Here is an 18,979-nt window from a genome sequence, read left to right as displayed (position 1 = left end):
TGAAGATGTAAGTCCAACTGTAGCCTCCAACAAAGTGAGGTATCTACCGACTATCCTGAGCTTGAAATGGGTCGAAAGGAGGGTGGTGAGATTATATAATCCCAATGAGTAAACAAATACCATTTAAAATATCTAAAGCTAAGTAAATGGAGACAGATAAAAAGTTTAACATACTGTAAGTCATCACCTTTCAACTCATTTAAACCAAATAAAATCAATTCATATAAATCGAGTAATCAACATGGCTTATGAACTTCTTAAAACTTTGGCTCGTGCCAAAATCATTCTCATACTCAGTTATCAGGGATACCTTGGCTGAGGGCTATCCCAACCGAGTCTACCAAGGCTATTAAAAAGTTATGTACACATAGATCATGTTTTTATTTTGAAAATATAGTCGTTCTTTGGCGTTGGCTGAGTTCACCCTCACGTGGTGGTTTGGTGTGAAGTGAACTCTAAAGTGTTAACCTCAAGAGTTATCCATTCGCGCCTCTCATACTGAGGTATGAATATAATAGGGTTACCGTGCCCCCACTAATAGGCTGGTCCACGGAACCCGTCCACTGCTGCGACTAATCAATAACCCACCAATTCAATAAAATTTAACAGCATGACGTGGCAATTTTATCATTATCCAGCCTATCAAGGCAAACAATAGTTTATACATTTTCAACATAAATACCAATTCAACCTTTCATGCCAATATTATCATAAGCCATTCAATTAGAACCATAAATTCACAATACATTAAATGGTCTCCAATTACTCTATTCTCAAAGCCATCATTCAATTTGAAGACAATTTATAAAATCATTTCATTTAAACACATTTTGTTTATAAAACATAAAGATTTACCATTTAAACTCATTTTTCATAAAATCACAAAATCGAATAAAAATCACTTTAGATAATTAAGACAATAGTAAGGTTACTCACTATTTCGGGGGTCGAATTTCGAGTACTTCGATTATTGATCCTCGGGTACTATCTCTTTACTTTTGCCAAAATGCTCACCACCTAGACATAATGCACAATAAGCTATTTACTACATTTGTGCTAAATTGTTATAAAACCAATTTAGGCTCTATACTAATGCATGAAATGGGATGTAAATTATTCGGATTATCGTCTAAACACAGTGCTCTACACAAATTCAATTGTGTACCTAAATAACACGGTATTGGCCTAATTCGATCTATCACCCGATTAATTGGCCAATATGTCCAATTTAACTCCAATTAACTCCATTTTTCTTCCAATTCTCCAAACCATCAAACGCAAGTTAAATAACATAAAATTTAACAAAATCATCTTCACATTTTCTCTTAGGAATTTCGACCATGGTGGGTGCATCAACACTATAATTTTTCCTACTTGATTCTCACACCATAAATCACTAATTCCTAACCAAATCAGTTGAAATAAAATCAAAATCATCCTCAATATTCCACATGGAGAATTCAGCCAATGATGGGTGATGGAAGAACATGAATTTTTCTTGCTTGATTTTCATGCTACACATCACCAATCAACTAAAAACACTAAAACACATTAAAATCTAACCAAATGAAGCATCAAAACCTCTCTCTAAGTGTTCAGCCAGCAAGATACCCATCATGAAATCATGTGATTCAACCATGGAAAATGAAAAAGAATGTATGGGAAAGGTAGATCACAAGTCAAAATCAAGAAATTTTACCTTTGATTGCTTGATTACTTGAAATCTACCAATTTTTCTCTTGAATTTTCACCCTAGGGTTCTTGTTCTTTCTTTTCTTCCTTTGTTCTTGCTTTGGGCGGCCATAATGAAGAGAAATGGGCTGATTTTATGCTGATTTTTAAGCCAAATATGTCACGACCCGAAACCTCCGTCGAGCCCATGACAACCGCCGCGACATCCCGATTGACACTCATTATCCGGAATGCCAATCGAAACCCCGCAAGGCTAACGAATTAGTTTCTTGCCTTTCTTGTCAGCAATCGTTGTTAAATATCGAGTTTTAAGAAAATATAAACTATTTTAGATCGAAAACAATCAAAATAAAATTTTCGCCACATAAGGGTATTTTGGTCATTTTTACCAAAAAATTTCGAAACCTGATAAAGATACAACGTATGGTAGAAAGATATCCACTGCCGATTAAAAATAAATTTTTGTAATCTAAATCATTCATTTAGAGTGAAAAGTTGGCTAATTAAACTAAATAAAAATATTTGATAATATATTTCATTTTCTTATAAAACAATTTTTGTAGAACTATACATAAATAAATTTTGTAGCCTGAGAATAAAATAAATTCATACATACAATAATTTACAAAGTTATAATGTATAATAATAATTACAATGACAAGTGGCCCATAAATACACCTAGTATTGGTGATAGTAACCTACTGTCTGTGGGATAGAGGGGTCAACTTGAATCCTCGACAAAATCGGATATCTACAAGCTACCACAGGCCTGAAATGTCTGAAAAGGAGGTGGGTGAGATTTTGCAATCCCAATGAGTAAACAAACATTATCATAAATATCTAAAGGCGAGTAAAATGGAGGCAAGTTTAAACAACAAATCACAAACCATTTCATAAGCTTTTCAATTTCTTTCTTAAACCATAAAACATTTGTAATTTACTAAAACAGTTGTCAAGGCTTATAACCTTTATTAAAAATATGGCTCAAGCTAAAATCTAGTACTTGGGGATACCTTGGCGGCGGTATCTAACCGAGTCCGCCAAGGTTGTTAAGATATTTACATGTTAAACACATTTTAGTTTTGATAACAAGCCATTCCTTGGCGTTGGCCGAGTTACACATTCACATGGGGGTTTGACGTGAAGTGAACTCTAACATTACCCCGGGAGCTACCCTCCTCGCCTCTACAACCGGAGTAACTATGAAACCGAGTTTACCATGCCTCTCTAATAGACAGTCTGTAAAACCCGACCCTATAAATACATGTCATGACATACATGCATTGAGTAGCATGTTATTACGCTAGAAAAGCACTTAAGAATAGACGAAACCCGATATTGTACCTAACGGTACACTTAAATTGATTTAACCTCGAACTAGTTCAAATAGGAATTGTAGGATGAAATTTAATATTTTATAGTCCAGAAATGACTAAAAATGATTGTTCAGAGTTCGAGGGCTCATTTGGGGTAAAATTAGAAATTTTGATATTCAAGGGCAAAATCGTCATTTTGCCACCTAAGATAATAATTTGATCATGGAGTGAAAGTTTTGACCAAGATTAACTATTTGGAGTATAATTTAATGATAGGAAGTGAAAAAGTTTAATTCTGGTGATTTTTGAAGTGTAGGGGCAAAATCGTAATGTTGCCACCCACGGACAAAATTTGAGATTTTGAGAGAATTTAGATCAAATTTGACAAATTGGAGAATGGTATGAGTATAAGGGATGAAAAATATGTCTATGGGCAATTTTTCAATTTTTGGGGCAAAAATGTAATTTTTGACTTTTACGGGGGCAAAAGTGTAAATTTTAAAAATTACTCCACCGAGACTTTGGATGAGTCTGAGAATTTTATCTAAGCTATGAATATATGAGACAATTGTATAGTGAAAATTTGGAAACAAATGGATGAAATTTTAAAAATGGGCCAATGGGAAAGTGACATGTGGCATTTTTTAATGATATAATATTATTTTAATGAAAAGTCAGCCCATTTAAACCCAAATTTTAAGTGCTGGCCGGCCATAAGGAAGAACAAGAGAGGAAATAGAGAGGAAAGGAAGAAAAAAAGAAAAACCAAAGAGAAACAAGAAAATTCAAAGGGGAATTCGCGGTTTTCGACCGTTTATGCGTCTAACGGTAAGATTTTTCGATTTTAGCTTGATTTCTACCTTTCCTATGCCTTTATTTCCATTTAGCATGCTTGAGGAGAGAGATCAAAAAGTGATATCAAGGGCTGGATGAAATTCTGGGGGAGAGAAATTGAAATTTTTAGGTTTTGATTTTTAGTTAAATTGATAGTTTTAGTTAGTTAAATGTGTTTAGAAATTAAATTGGGCAAGAAATCATTAAATTTTCACAATACCCACTCTTGGCTGGATGCTCAATGCTGTACAATGATGATGAATTGATTTTATTCTAAGGGAAATGAAGAGAAAATGATGAAAAACGATTAAACGTGATAGAAAAACAAAGTAAAAAATTTACCGAGTTAATGTCCCATTTTTGGCCGAATTTTTCAAGGAAGGGAATGAGCTGATTTTGTTGTTTTTAGAAGGTTATTGGCTGATAGTTAATGGTTAGAAATGTTGGAGAGAGAATGGGATGATTTAGAGCTAAAATGGAGCACGTTAGCAATTTATCAGGCAAAGTGCCAAAAATAGGTTAATACCGCGTTTAAGCCGGTTTAGGCTATAGCATTTCATACCATGCATTAGTATAGGATTTAAGTTAATTATATAGTGATTTAGCATCAATGTGATGAATTGTGTAAATTTTTGTAATGTGTTTAGGAGGAGAGCCTTCCGGAAAAGGCAAAGAAGTCGTACCCGACGAGTAGTGATTGGGGCGCTTAGAAAGCTTTTAGTTTGTACAAACGGTGAGTAAACTTATTATTATTGTAAATTATCTAGAGTTTATTTTTAAATGCCCTTTATGTATTTTATGAAATGAAAATGGGATTTTTGATGTTTAAGGAATAAATGTGATAAATAAAAATATATTGTATTGATTATGAAATTGAGTAATTAGAGGCTGTAAACTGGCTTGAAAAATATATATTTTCCTAGGAATGGCTTATGAGAAATGAGTATATGTGGCTATATTTTGTGAATGCATTGGAAAATTTATGTAAGTTGTTTTACTATGCAGGCTGGATAAATAAATAAAAGCCACGTTATACTGTCGAAATTTTATTAAAATTGGTGGGTTAGTCACTGCAGTGACTGGTTTCCGTGGACTGCCTATTAGAGGGGCACGGTAATCCCAGTTATATAGTTACTCCGGTTGTAGAGGCGAGGAGGGTAACTCGCGGGGTAGTATTAGAGCTCACTTCACGTCGAACCCCCACGTGAATGTGTAACTCGGCCAACGCCAAGGAACGACTGGTTTTAAAAATAAAAATGTGTTTCACGTGTGAATATTTTAACACCCTTGGCGGACTCGGTTAGATGCCTCAACCAAGGTATCCCCGAGGATTAGTTTTGGCTTGAGCCTTATTTTAATAAAAGACATAAGCCTTAACAATTGTTTTGGTAAATTACAAATATTTTATGGTTTAAGAAATAAATTGAAAATATTATGAAATGGGTTGAAATTTGTTGTTTAAACTTGCCTCCATTTTACTCGCCTTTAGATATTTATGATAATGTCTGTTTGCTCATTGGGATTGCAAAATCTCACCCAACTCCTTTCCACCCATTTTCGGTTTAGTATAGACTGTAGATAGCTGATCTCATCGAGGACTACCATTGGATCTGCATTTTTCAAACCGTAGGTTCACAGTCCTCTTTACTTTTGTTTATTCGGGGGCCCTCTTGTTATTGTAAATTAAATTAAATATTTTGACTTACTGTATTTCAGTATGTATAAATTTATTTAGCTTTTACGCTATAAAAATTATTCACGTATAACTCTATAAATATTGTTTTATAAGAAAATAGAATATTTTCCTTAATATTTCTTTTATTTTCTTATTATATTCAAATAACCGTAATTTCGTTTTAAATGAAGATCTCATTTTGAATATGAATTATGTGTTTTGTACTTGTATATTACGTTTTAGCCAGTTTCGAAATTTTTGAGAAGAAAATGACCAAAATACCTCTGTGTGGCGAAAATTTTATTTTGATTGTTTTTGATCTAAAATAGTATATATTCTCTAAAAACTCGATATTTAACAATGATTGCTCACAGGAAAGGAAAGAATCTGATATGTAAGCCTTGCGGGGTTCCGGATAATGAGTGTCAATCGGGACATCGCGGCGATTGTCATGGGCCTGAGGGAGGTTCCGGGTCGTGACACAGTCCACGGAAACCCGTCACTGCAGTGACTAAACCCACCAATTTTAATAAATTTTCGACAGTATAACGTGGCTTTTATTTATTTATCCAGCCTGTATAGTAAAAGACATCTTACATTCTATTCCCAATGCAATTATAAAATATAGCCACATATACTCATCTATCATAAGCCATTCATAAGAAAATATATTTTTTAAGACAATTGGTAGCCTCCAATTACTCAATTTCATAATCAACACAATATATTTATATTTGTCACATTTATTTCTAAAACATCAAAATTCTCGTTTTAATCTCATTTTCGTTTCATAAAATACATGAAAAGCATTTAAAAATAAACTCTAGATAATTTACAATAATATTAGGTTTACTCACCATTTGTACAGATGAAATGCTTCCTAGGTGCCCCGATCACTGTTGGTTGGGTACGACTTCCTTACCTTTACCGAAAGGCTCTCCTCCTTGACACATTGCAAAATTTACCCAATTCACCACATTGATGCTAAATCACTATATAATTGACTTAAATCCTATACTAATGCATGGTATGAAATGCAGTAGCCTAAAACGGCTTAAACGTGGTATTAACATATTTTTGGCACTTTACATGATAAATTGCTAACGTGCTCCATTTTAGCTCTAAATCGTCCCATTCTCTCTCCAACATTTCTAACCATTAAATATAAGCCAATAAGCTTTTAAAATCACCAAAATCAGTTCACTTTCCTCCTTTGAAAATTCGGCCAAAAATGGGACGTTAACTCGGTAAATTTTCTACTTTGTTTTTCTATCACATTTAACCATTTTTCATCATTTTCTCTTCATTTCTCTTAGAATAAAAATCAGATCATCATCATTGTACCTCATTGCAGATTCGGCCAAGGGTGGGTATTGTAAAAATTTAATGCTTTCTTGCCCAATTTAATTTCTAAACACATTTAACTAACTAAAACTATCAATTTATCTAAAAATCAAAACCTAAAAATTTCAATTTCTCCCCCCTTGAAATTCGGTCAGCCCTTGATGTCACTTTTAGATCTCTCTCCTCAAGCATGCTAAATGGAAACAAAGGCATAGGAAAGGTAGAAATCAAGCTAAAGTCGAAAAATCTTACCGTTAGATACGTAAACGGGCAAAAAACGTGAACTCTCCTTTGAATTTTCTTGTTTCTCTTTGGTTTTTCTTTTTTTCTTCCTTTCCTCTCTATTTTCTCTCTTGTTCTCCCTTATGGCCGGCCATCACTTAAAATGGGGTTTAAATGGACTGACTTTTCATTAAAATAATATTAAATCATTAAAAAGTGCCATGTGTCACTTTCCCATTGGCCAATTTTTAAAATTTCGTCTTTTAAACTTGAATTTTTCACCACTTAACATACCATAGTTGTTCATACCAAAAATAAATAAATCCTATGATTTTGACAAGTTTTGGGTGGTGAAAATTACGGTTTTTACCCTGGGACGACAAAATTATCGTTTTGCCCCTATGTTTCGAAAATTACCAAAATTGAAAATTTTCACTTCCTATCATTAAATTATATTCCAAATAGTGAATCTTGGTTAAAAATTTCACTCCATGATCAAATTATTATCTTAGGTGGCAAAATGACGATTTTTGCCCCTAAACATCAAAATTTTCAATTTTACCCCTAATGAACCCTCAAACTCCGAACAATCATTTTTAGTCATTCCTGGACTATAAAATATTAAATTTCATCCTACAATTCCTATTTGAACTAGTTCGAGGTTAAATCAACTCAAGTGTACCGTTAGGTACGATACCGGGTTTCGTCTATTCTTAAGTGCTTTCCTAGCATAATAACATGCTACCCAGTGCATGTATGTCATGACATGTGTTTATAGGGTCGGGTTTTACAAAATAATAAATGGATGAAAATTTGACAGATGTCACCATTCCATTGGTCCTTGTGTCATACTTACCCATTAAGCAATCTCTCCACCACTTAAATTTCCTCAATTATCCATGATAATATTGGGTAAAATTCATATGCTGGACAAGTGTTGGGTGGTGTAAAATTATAATTTTGCCCTTGTGGTGGCCAAATGACTATTTTACCCCTATGCTCTGAAAAATGCCAAAATTAAAAATTTTCACTTCTCAAACTCAAATTATACTCCAAATGTTCAATCTTAGTAAAAAATTTCATCCAACACTCACATCTTAACCTCAGGTAGCAAAATGACCATTTTGCCTCTAGGTCATGAAAATTCCAATTTGACTCCAAATCGATCCTCGAACTCTGAATCACCATTTTAAGTCATTATGGGGCTTTAAAATTCTCAATTTGATCTTAAAATCTCTATTTGGATTAGTTCGAGGCTTAATTCAACATAATTGTACCATTTGATACATTACTATCCTTTAACGATTTCTAAGGTACCCAAGTAAGCAAACATGCATTCTTATATAGGAATGGCATAATAGACATATTGTAGAGCCGGGCTTGATAGAGAAAGTATTAAAGAAAGACTTTTAAGGGTTTGTTTAAGGTGAGGGAGTAAAAGAGTATGAAAACCCTACAACAGGGTGTGTAGAGCATAAAAATTGAGGTTAGTTTGGGGCAGTGATGGAAGCTTGGGAGAAGCTTTCATGGAAGAGGAGAGAAACGTGAGATGGGAGGAAGGAGAAGAAGAAGTTGCTGGAGAAATGAAGAAGCTGCTGGAAGAATGAGATTTTTTATAGTTAAAGCTTATCTAATTCTTTATGCAATTACAATAATGCCCTTAACAAGGCCACTTGTCTTCCTCTTTTTCTTGTGCAATCTTTTTACTCTTTTGACACTGAAAGAAGGTCCAAAATCCTCGAAAAGAGGTCCTTTAAGTAGCCCTCAAAAGTCCTAGCTTCAAAAATCCCTTAAAATTATTATTTTTGGAAATTACGATGAGGGCTGCGGCTCTCAATTTCTCGTGCCACAGTGCTCAAATGTTCTGTCCAAATCTATTTTTCTAGTGCAGTACTTTCACTTCGACAAGGATTTTAACCAATTTTCTATCAAAACTGAGCAAAGTGGTGAACATCAAAGTTGTAGACCTGCCTCTTAGCTTTCTAATGGTATAAAAATCATGTTATTTGGACTTTTGTAGTGGGAGATATGCTTTAAAAATCAAAACATATGCAAATAAAACAATAGCCCACTATGCACCTTTCTTCACCAATTGAAATTATTTTTTAATCCTACTCCTATAACTCCATAAAATAATTATAAGTAACGTAAAACTAGCATCATTAGCTCAAATTAAATGTTTAAACATAAGTTCTACCTCGAGTTATGTGTTTATGAAGGTCGAGGTTTCACATTCTCCCCCACTAAAAGAAATTCGATCCTCGAATTTAAATCAAACTACAAGGTAGCGTACCTCTACATATTAAAGAGGTGTGGATACTTTGTTCACATCTCCTCCTCAGCTTCCCATGTTACCTCTTCACTGGTGTGGTTTCGCCATAACATTTTAACAGAGGCTATATCCTTTGAATAGAGCTTTTTGACTTACCGATCAATGATAGCTACCGATTGCTCCTCATAGGTCAAATCATCTTTCAGCTGGATGGTTTCATACAGTATTACATGGGATGGATTCGGGTTATACTTCCTAAGCATTGACACATGAAACATGGGGTGAATATTTGAAAGGTCTGGCGGTAATGCCAAGCGATATGCCACTACTTCAACCTTTTCTAAAATCTCAAAGGGTCCTATATACCGAGGGCTTAATTTTCCCTTCTTGCCAAGCCTCATTATCCCTTTTGTTGGTGAGACCTTCAAAAATACATGATCCCCCACTTGAAACTCCAAGTTCCTCCGTCTATTATCAACATATGACTTTTGCCTACTTTGTGCTGACAACATCCTTTGACGAATCATGTGTATTTTCTTGGTGGCGTCCTGCACCAACTTAGGCCCCAAGAGTTTTCTTTCTCCCATCTCTAGCCATCCAATAGGTGACCTACACCTCTATCCATATAATTCTTCAAATGGTGCCATTTGGATGTTAGCGCTGAAACTGTTATTGTAGGCAAACTCCACTAAGGGTAGATATAGATCCCACTTAACCCTAAGGTCTATTACACAGGCCCTCAACATATCCTCCAATAACTATATCGTCCGTTCAGACTATCCATCAATTTAAGGGTGGAAAGCTGTGCTAAAATCCAACTTAGTACCCAACGTTTCTTGTAACTTTCCCCATAACCAACTGGTGAATTGTGCCCCCTATCAGATACTATAGAAATAGGAATGCCATGCAATCGTATTATCTCATCTAAATAAAGCTAGGTGTACTGGGCGGTCCCGTATGTAGTTTTAATAGGAAGGAAATGAGCTGATTTCGTTAATTGGTCTACTATGACCCAGATCGAGTCGTAGCCCCCACTAGTTCGAGGCAAACCCATTACAAAATCCATTGCAATATGCTCTCATTTCCACTCGGGCACTAGTAATGGCTGAAGTAGTCCTACGGGCCTTTGGTGTTCTACCTTAACCTGTTGACAGACTAGTCACTTGGAGACAACTCAGCTACATCTTTCTTAAGTCTTTCCCACCAGTATACCTCTTTCAAATTTTGGTACATTTTGGTAGCTCTCGGATATACCACGTAGGCTACCCTATGTGCCTCCTCCAATATTTCTCTCCTCAATCCATCACTATCCGACAGATAAAGTCTACTTCCATACCTCAATGCTCCATCTGTGCCTTTGGTAAACATCTCTCATTTCCTTCCTTAAAGGTCCTCTAAGGCCTTAGTTACAAACTCATGTTTACTTTGTGCTTCTTTAATCTGGTCCATTAAGATAGGCCTCACTCTAAAATGTGCTAGCATTGCATTTGCCTTTTAAACTTCCAAATGTACACCCATGTCTCCCAAGCTATGCATTTCCCTAATCAAAGATCTCCTATCTATAGAGATATGTGCTAGGCTTCCCATTGATTTTCAACTCAAGGCATCCGCCACTACATTTACCTTACAGGGATGGTAAATAATAGTACAATCATAATCCTTTAGCAACTCCATCCACCTACATTGTCGCAAGTTAAGATCCCTCTCTAAAATATATACTTTAGACTTTTGTGGTCCATATATATCTCGCAAGTCTCACCATACAAGTAATGTCTCTAAATCTTTAAGGCAAACACGATTGCTGCCATCTCCGAATCGTGTGCGGGGTAATTTTGCTCATGCCTTTTAAGTTGTCTTGATACATATGTGATTACCTTCCCATGCTGCATTAATACACACCTTAAACCAACCCACGATGCATCACAAAATATCGTAAAACCCTCTGTGCCTTACTGTAGGCTTAATACTGGAGCTGTGGTGAGACATGCGTTAAGCTTCTCAAAACTATCCTCACAAGCATCTGACCACTCAAATTTTGTATCTTTATGTGTCAACTTAGTCAAAGCGGCGACTATTTTGGGGAAGTCCTTTACAAAATGACGATAATAGCTCGCTAAACCCAAAATGCTTCTAATCTTCGTAATTGATGTTCGCTTTGGCCACTTTTTCACTTCCTCAACTTTCTTTGGGTCGACTTGTACCCCATCCTTGGAAACCACATGTCCTAAGAATGCGACACTTTCAAGACAAAACTCACACTTGGAGAACTTGGCATACAATCGATGTGCTCTCAAAGTTTGGAGCACTATCTTAAGATGCTCCTTATGCTCCTCTCAGCTCTTCGAGTAGATCAAGATGTCATCAATAAACACCACCACGAACTTGTCCAAATAAGGCTTGAACACTTTGTTCATCAAATCCATAAAGGCCGCAAGGGCATTCGTAAGCCTAAATGACATCACTAAGAACTCATAGTGCCCATATCTTGTTCAAAATGCGATCTTTGGTATATCTTCATTTTGGATCATTAATTGATGGTACCCAGATCGCAGATCTATCTTAGAGAAACATTGTGCTCCCTGTAATTGATAAAATAATTCATCTATTCTTGGAAGGGGGTACTTATTCTTCACCATTACCTTATTAAGTTGTCGGTAGTCAATACATAATCTAAGTGACCCATCTTTCTTCTTTACAAATAGAACCGATGCTCCCCATGTTGAGACATTGGGGCGAATGAAGCCTTTATCTAACAAATCCTCCAATTGATCCTAAAGTTCCTTAAGCTCCACCGATGCCATTCGGTATAGGGGAATAGATATGGGTATAGTGTCGAGAATCAAATCTATACAAAATTCAATCTCTCATTTACTGGTAGTTTTTTAGGAAATACATCCATAAACTCATTTACTACCGACACTTGGCCTATATCTCCAACCTTTGCTCGGGTATCCCTCACAACAGCTAAGTAACCTTGACAACATTGTCTTAATAGCCTTCCGATAGACATGGCTGATATCAAATTGGTGGGAGCATTGCTCTTGTCCCCTTGAATACTAAATGATGATTCACTAAGAAAATAAAATATAACTGATTTATGGTAACAGTCCACACTGGCATGGTAGGGTGATAGCCAATCCATTCCCAAAATCACATCAAAATCTAAGGTGTCTAAAACCACTAGATCTACCAATGTGTTTTTTCCCTTGACTCAAACTACATAAGATTCATATTCCCATTCAGCCACAAATACCTCATTTAAAGGAGTAGACACCACCAATTGTTCTTTTCTCCTAACACGATCCTTACCCATACGAAGTGCAAAACATGGAGAAATAAAGGAATGGGTAGCACCAGGATCAAACAATACTCGAGCATCCATATTACAAACAGAAAGAGTACTTGAGACCACTACATTGGATGTTTGGGCCTCTTAGGGTGTTAAAGCATATACACTCGCTTAGCCTCTACCGGCGAAACTCTGACGTCCAGACCTAGAAGGCCTACCTTGAGAGGAAGTAACAACACCTTTACCTCTTGATCCACTAGCCTCCCGATCAGATGAGGTGGCTACTGAAGGAGCAGACGAAGCTGGCTGGGTGGAGTCGCGAGTAGAACCTTGTGATTGATGAGCCATCAGGCAATCTTTCCTAATATGTCCAAATTGACCACACCCATAACAAACTCTCATAGTACGTAAACATCATCCACTATGTCGTCTCCCATAAGTATCACAAGAGTGGATAACTTGACTACCATGTCTAGAATCTTGTTGCCTTCCTCCACTAAAAGTTTTCTGCCTTGATCCAACATTAGCATTAGTCAAGTCATTCCCCTGTTGGGGTAATCGTGAGTCCCTTTGTGGGCCCTGATGGCTAGAAGATGAAATACCACTGCTAAAATCTCTGTGACCTTGATAACCTTATGTCTTGTCCTTTTTTGCTCAATCCCTCGCAGCCCTACTCTCTCTGGTCCTCATCTCAATCTGCTGAGCACAATCCATTGCTACAGAGTAGGTATTGAAATCTCAGGATGCCACAGCCCTAAGCAATGGTTCCACTAGCCCATCCACAAACCTTTGTATCTTCATCTCCTCGGTAGAGGCTAGATAGGGCACGTACCGAGACAATTGTGTGAATTTGATGTCGTAATCTAACACTGTCATACTCGAGGTCTATACCAAAGGCTCAAACTCCCTGGCTCTAGCATTACGTACACTGAGTGGTAAAATGTCGATCTAAGAAGGTTGTATTGAACTCACTCCAAGTCAACAGTGTTGCATCCGTTGGTCTGCCTCTACATAAGGAGCCATACCACTCTTGCGCCACGTCCTCTAATCGGAAGGTGGCTAGCTCAACTGATCGAACATTGGAACATCCCAAGGCTTTATAAATTTTCTCTATCTTATCTAAGAAAATCTGGGGTTTCTTTGATGCATCAGACCTTGAAAATGATGAAGGCTTAAACTTGAGAAAATCAGGAAGAGAAATCTCTAAATGACCCCTCTCAACCTCAAGATGTTAGCGTTCAGCCTGCCCTTGGGAACTAGGGGATTCTTGTACTATAGGTCTCCTCTCCACTATCCTCTATATATCGTCCAGGCGGCCTGCCATCATCTTTGTAACCTGATTAACTCCCTGCAAGCCTGCAGCCAAGTCCTCAATGGTAATGCCCCTAGTTGGTTGTCTATCCACATCGCCCAAAGACTGTCCCTCCTCTCGTCTACTCAAAGGTGTATCCTCCCTCACCGGCTTAGTGGCCCCGCCATGTCTACCTCACCCCCTAAGAGTGGATGCTTGTGGCCTATCTGTCATCTCATTAGGAGCATCTTACTCCCCTATCCGTCTTGAGGCAGCTCGTGTCTTAGGCGGCATTCTTGCTTAAACAAGAGCAAACATTTGTTATTAAACACATTTTATAATCATACTTAAGGGAAAAAGGAGGTTTCTAAGATAGGGACTCTATGCGGTCCCTTGGTTATAAAATGTGTCGTGGTTCACACTTCACAACCAAAGTTTCCATATAAAAACCCGACACTCCACTAAACCAACAAAAGGAAGTCCTAGAACTTACACAACCTAGGGCTCGGATACCAACTTTGTCATGACCCGATTTTCGAGCCATGACCAGCTCATGGACTCAATGGACGTAGTTCACTAAGCCCAAGCAAGCCTATTTACGTAATCCTACTTATCATCCCATCAATTATTCTGAAAGCTACATCTCACAATGCCACCCTTCAAGTACTTTACAAATAAGGTATAGCAATCAAAACTGCATTTATATTAACCCATAATAATATTAACCATTGCCACTAATGGTGGCTTACCAATCAAAATATACATATATGGTCTAAGGCATGCATTTTAGTATTTTACATCACATGTACGTATTTACAAACAAAAATGACTCTAGGCTTCCAGCGGAGTGACCAAGGTGAAGGGATGGCTACTGAATGCCAACATACCTGCCAAGAAGACGAAACTACGTGGACACCTCAACCTAGGTTCCAACTGCATCTTGATCTGAAAACATGAAGTTGAAAACAATGAGTACAAACTCAGTGAGTGAACATAAGAAGGGAACAAGCAACAATAAGGAAAGTTGATAATCATGATGCACTTATTTGAAAACAATGCAACTTAGTTCAAGTTCTTATTAAAATCTCCATTAAACCCTTGGTTATTAAATCATTTAATAATGAAAGAACCATATTTAGCATGAAATTTGATAGAGAGGAAATTTCTAGCAATCATTCCATCTCACCCAGCTCATGTGCATCCCACCACATCATGCACATAGCCGGACATCCCATTTCACCCAGCTCATGTGCATCCCACCACATCGTGCACATAGCCGGACATCCCATCTCACCTAGCTCATATGCATCCCACCACATAGTGCACATAGCCGGACAGTATCACCATCCATCTCCCTCACCACCGTCATCACTGGCAAGTGCACACTCACCCCGCACATGCACGGTTGCATTTGTCACACAATAGTACCATTTATGACATAGTATATATATATATATATATATATATATATATATATATGTATATCAACATCATACAAAAACATATAGATTCATCCTTTTACACATTTCACATTTCACAACATCAAACATTTTATCAACAACTTGTTCCCTAGTAATTTTAAAGCAAAAATCGATAAAATTTCCAAATGATTCATTGAAACACGTAAACATTTCCCCAAAACATTTTGAAATGCAAGTTCACTCACCAGTCTTTATTGATGTTTCAGTGGGCTCTAACTTTGACTAATGGTTCAAATGAGGCGAAGGGCCTCGTTGGAACCTATCATGCATAAAAACATCCTAGCCAATCCAATTTACATTAATATCACTCCAAATGCTATTTTCCCAAATCAAGCTTCACTAGCCCTTTTTATCTATCTTCCATTACCATTTGATTGGCTATTCAGTTCTCTACTTTAGTAACACTAGAAATAGCTAAACAACTTTAGCAATACACAATTCATAACTCTAATTATTAGCCTTTATCAACAAATTAAAACCAGTCCTAATTCATCACTCACCTTGGTGGATAGTAATGAAATTTCTTCCCAAAAGTCCTCAAGCTATCATGAAACCTCTCTTTCTCTCTCTAGAAAGTTCAGCTAGTGAGAGAAAGTATTAAAGAAAGACTTTTAAGGGTTTGTTTAAGGTGAGGGAGTAAAAGAGTATGAAAAACCTTACAATAGGGCGTGTAGAGCACAAAAATTGAGGTTAGTTTGGGACAGTGATGGAAGCTTGAGAGAAGCTTTCATGGAAGAAGAGAGAAACGTGAGATGGGAAGAAGGAGAATAAGAAGTTGCTGGAGAAATGAAAAAACTGCTGGAAGAATGAGATGTTTTATAGTTAAAGCTTATCTAATTCTTCATGCAATTACAATAATGCCCTTAACAAGGCCACTTGTCTTCCTTCTTTTCTTGTGCAATCTTTTTACTCTTTTGACACTGAAAGAAGGTCTAAAATCCTCTGAAAGAGGTCCTTTAAGTAGCCCCAAAAAGTCCTAACTTCAAAAATCCCCTAAACTTGTTATTTGTGGAAATTACAGTGAGGGTCGTGGCTCTCAATTTCCAACGCCGCAGTGCTCAAATGTTCTATCCAAATTTATTCTTCTAGCACAGTACTTTTATTTTGATAATGAATTTTACCAACTTTTCGTCAAAATTGTGCATAGTGGTAAACATCAAAGTTGTAGCCCTGCCTCTTAGCTTTCTAATGGTCTAAAAATCATGTTATTTTGGATTTTTGTAGTTGGAGATATACTTTAAAAACTGAAACATATGCAAATAGAACAACAGCCCATTATGCACCTTTCTTCACCAATTGAAATTAATTTTTAATCCTACTCCTATAATGCCAAAAAATAATTATAAGTAACGTAAAACTAGAATCATTAGCTTAAATTAAACCTTTAAACATAAGTTTTACCTCGAGTTACGTGTTTATGAAGGTCGAAGTTTCACAACTGTGGTGTGGACATATCCGGAGCAAGTGATTATTCTTTTCCTAGGCTTTGTATAAAGGCTCAAAATCCAACTACATGAAAGAAGTGATGTCATTCCTCCTCTTTGAAGTCTTCACGAATGGGAAAACTTGGCTAGAAACTTTTATGCAGGGTCATCCCAAGTAGTGATGGAGCCAATAGGAAGAAAGTTCAATCAAATTTTTGCCTTATCTCGTAATGAAAAAGGAAATAACCTTTAGTCATACAACATCATCACTGATCCCATTGGGATTGAATGTGTCGTAAATCTCCAAAAAGTTAGCAATAAGAGCATTGGGGTCATCATTGGGGAGGCCCCCAAATTGGCCTGATGTTTGCATCATCCGGATAATAGCCAGCTTAATCTCAAAGTTGTTAGCTTGAATTGCCAACCTACTAATACTTGAATGAAGGCCTTGTACCAATAGGATTGCATAATCTCTTAATGATTTATTGTCAGTTGCTACATGATCTTGCATGTGCTATTTCCTCTTATTTTTAGCCATGTTTTTAACTTGCTCACTGTCTGGGGGATTTTATCTTCGTAATCTTCCAAAAGTTTCCCCTATTTCTGGGTCATGTAAAACCCATTCAAAACTTCGCATTCTTCTCATATAATAATTTTATGTACCTAAAAAACAAAGAAGAATAAAACTTGAATTAATATTAGCTTGCTTGGTATTAATATTAGCAAAAAAAATTGAAAAACAATTTCCCTAGAAATAGTACCAAAAACTTGTTGCTGGCTAATTTATCAAGACAATTTGCTTTACAACTTTTATCAAATTAGCAAAACATCATGCAAGTTCACATGGTTAACAAGTAATGTAGTAGTTAGTGAGTTTTCGTCTCCATACGGAATTGAATCTAAATTCTTTCTAATTACTAAAATTAGGCCATCTAATCTTGCCCAAGGAAATCTAGTTTGGAAATTAATTGAAAATGAAAATTAAAGTAATGAGGCTAAAGTAGTGAATTAAGCTAAAACAAATTGCAAGTTGTGAAACCTCGACCTCCATAGATGGGTAACCAGAGGTAGACACGAAGACATGGATTAGGGGTAATCTTGTCATAATTGGTGAGCTCTTAAAAGTAGGTTTTCTAATATTATTAAGGTCTAAGTAAGTAAAATAAATAAAAAAATAATATATAACAATAAAATAAATAAAATAAAAATAAATTCCATATTAGGGGTAAAATGTTAATTTTAGCTCTCGAGTCTAAATTTCTAAGTTTTCGTGAACTCGAGTACCTCTAATCTATTGTGGACCTTTTGTCAATGTGAAAAGAGTAAAAGATTGCACCAAAACAAAAAGGGAAGATAAAGTCAACTTGTTAATGGCATTTTCGTAAATATGTGAAACTTTTGTCAACCTTAGGTATAAATACCCTTACTTTCCAGCACCTTCTCCATTCTTTCTCTCATTTCTTCTCTCCATTGCAGATTTTTTTCACCTTCCATGGAGGCCATTCTTGAAACCTTCATAACTTTCTCATATTAACTCCAAATTTCATGCTTTTGTAAACTGTTTCATATGATTTTTCATGCTCTTTTACTTTTCCTCCTCAAAAACTCTCAAAAAGTTTTTCCTCTGCACTTTCTCTCAGTAGTTGAACATTTTTAGAGAGAGAAACTTTTCAAAATAGCTTGAAAACTTTTAAAAGAATTTTTCCCCTTTTTAATCCTCAATAAGAAAATTCAACTACAAGTCCACCAAGGTAAGTAATGAGTTAAGGTTGATTTTTAAGTTGTTAATGATGGCTAATAATTAGATTTGTGGGTTGTTTTATTGTTGATGGTTCTATTGTGGTGAAAATGAGATTATTTATTACTAGTGTGATTAGAATAGTACAAATAAATGGCTAGCTAATGACTTGAATGTTAGCCTTGTAAATTTACAAGTAAATTAATACTTAGGATGGGAATTAAGGGCTGTTTTGATGGGTGGAGATTGTCAGAAGGAGAAATTATTAATAATTATGGTAATTCATGGTTTAACTAGTGGTATCGATGACTAGTTTAATAAAAGGCATTGTGTTGGTGTGAGATGTCACTAAGGGAATTAATTAATTTTGGAATTATGAATTTTAAGGATGATATAGGTGC

Source organism: Theobroma cacao, chromosome 5, assembly GCF_053813885.1.
Source record: "Theobroma cacao isolate CCN51 chromosome 5, ASM5381388v1, whole genome shotgun sequence".
Lineage (NCBI taxonomy): Eukaryota > Viridiplantae > Streptophyta > Magnoliopsida > Malvales > Malvaceae > Theobroma > Theobroma cacao.
The sequence above is the reverse complement of the archived record's forward strand: the minus strand, read 5'-3'. Positions refer to the sequence as shown.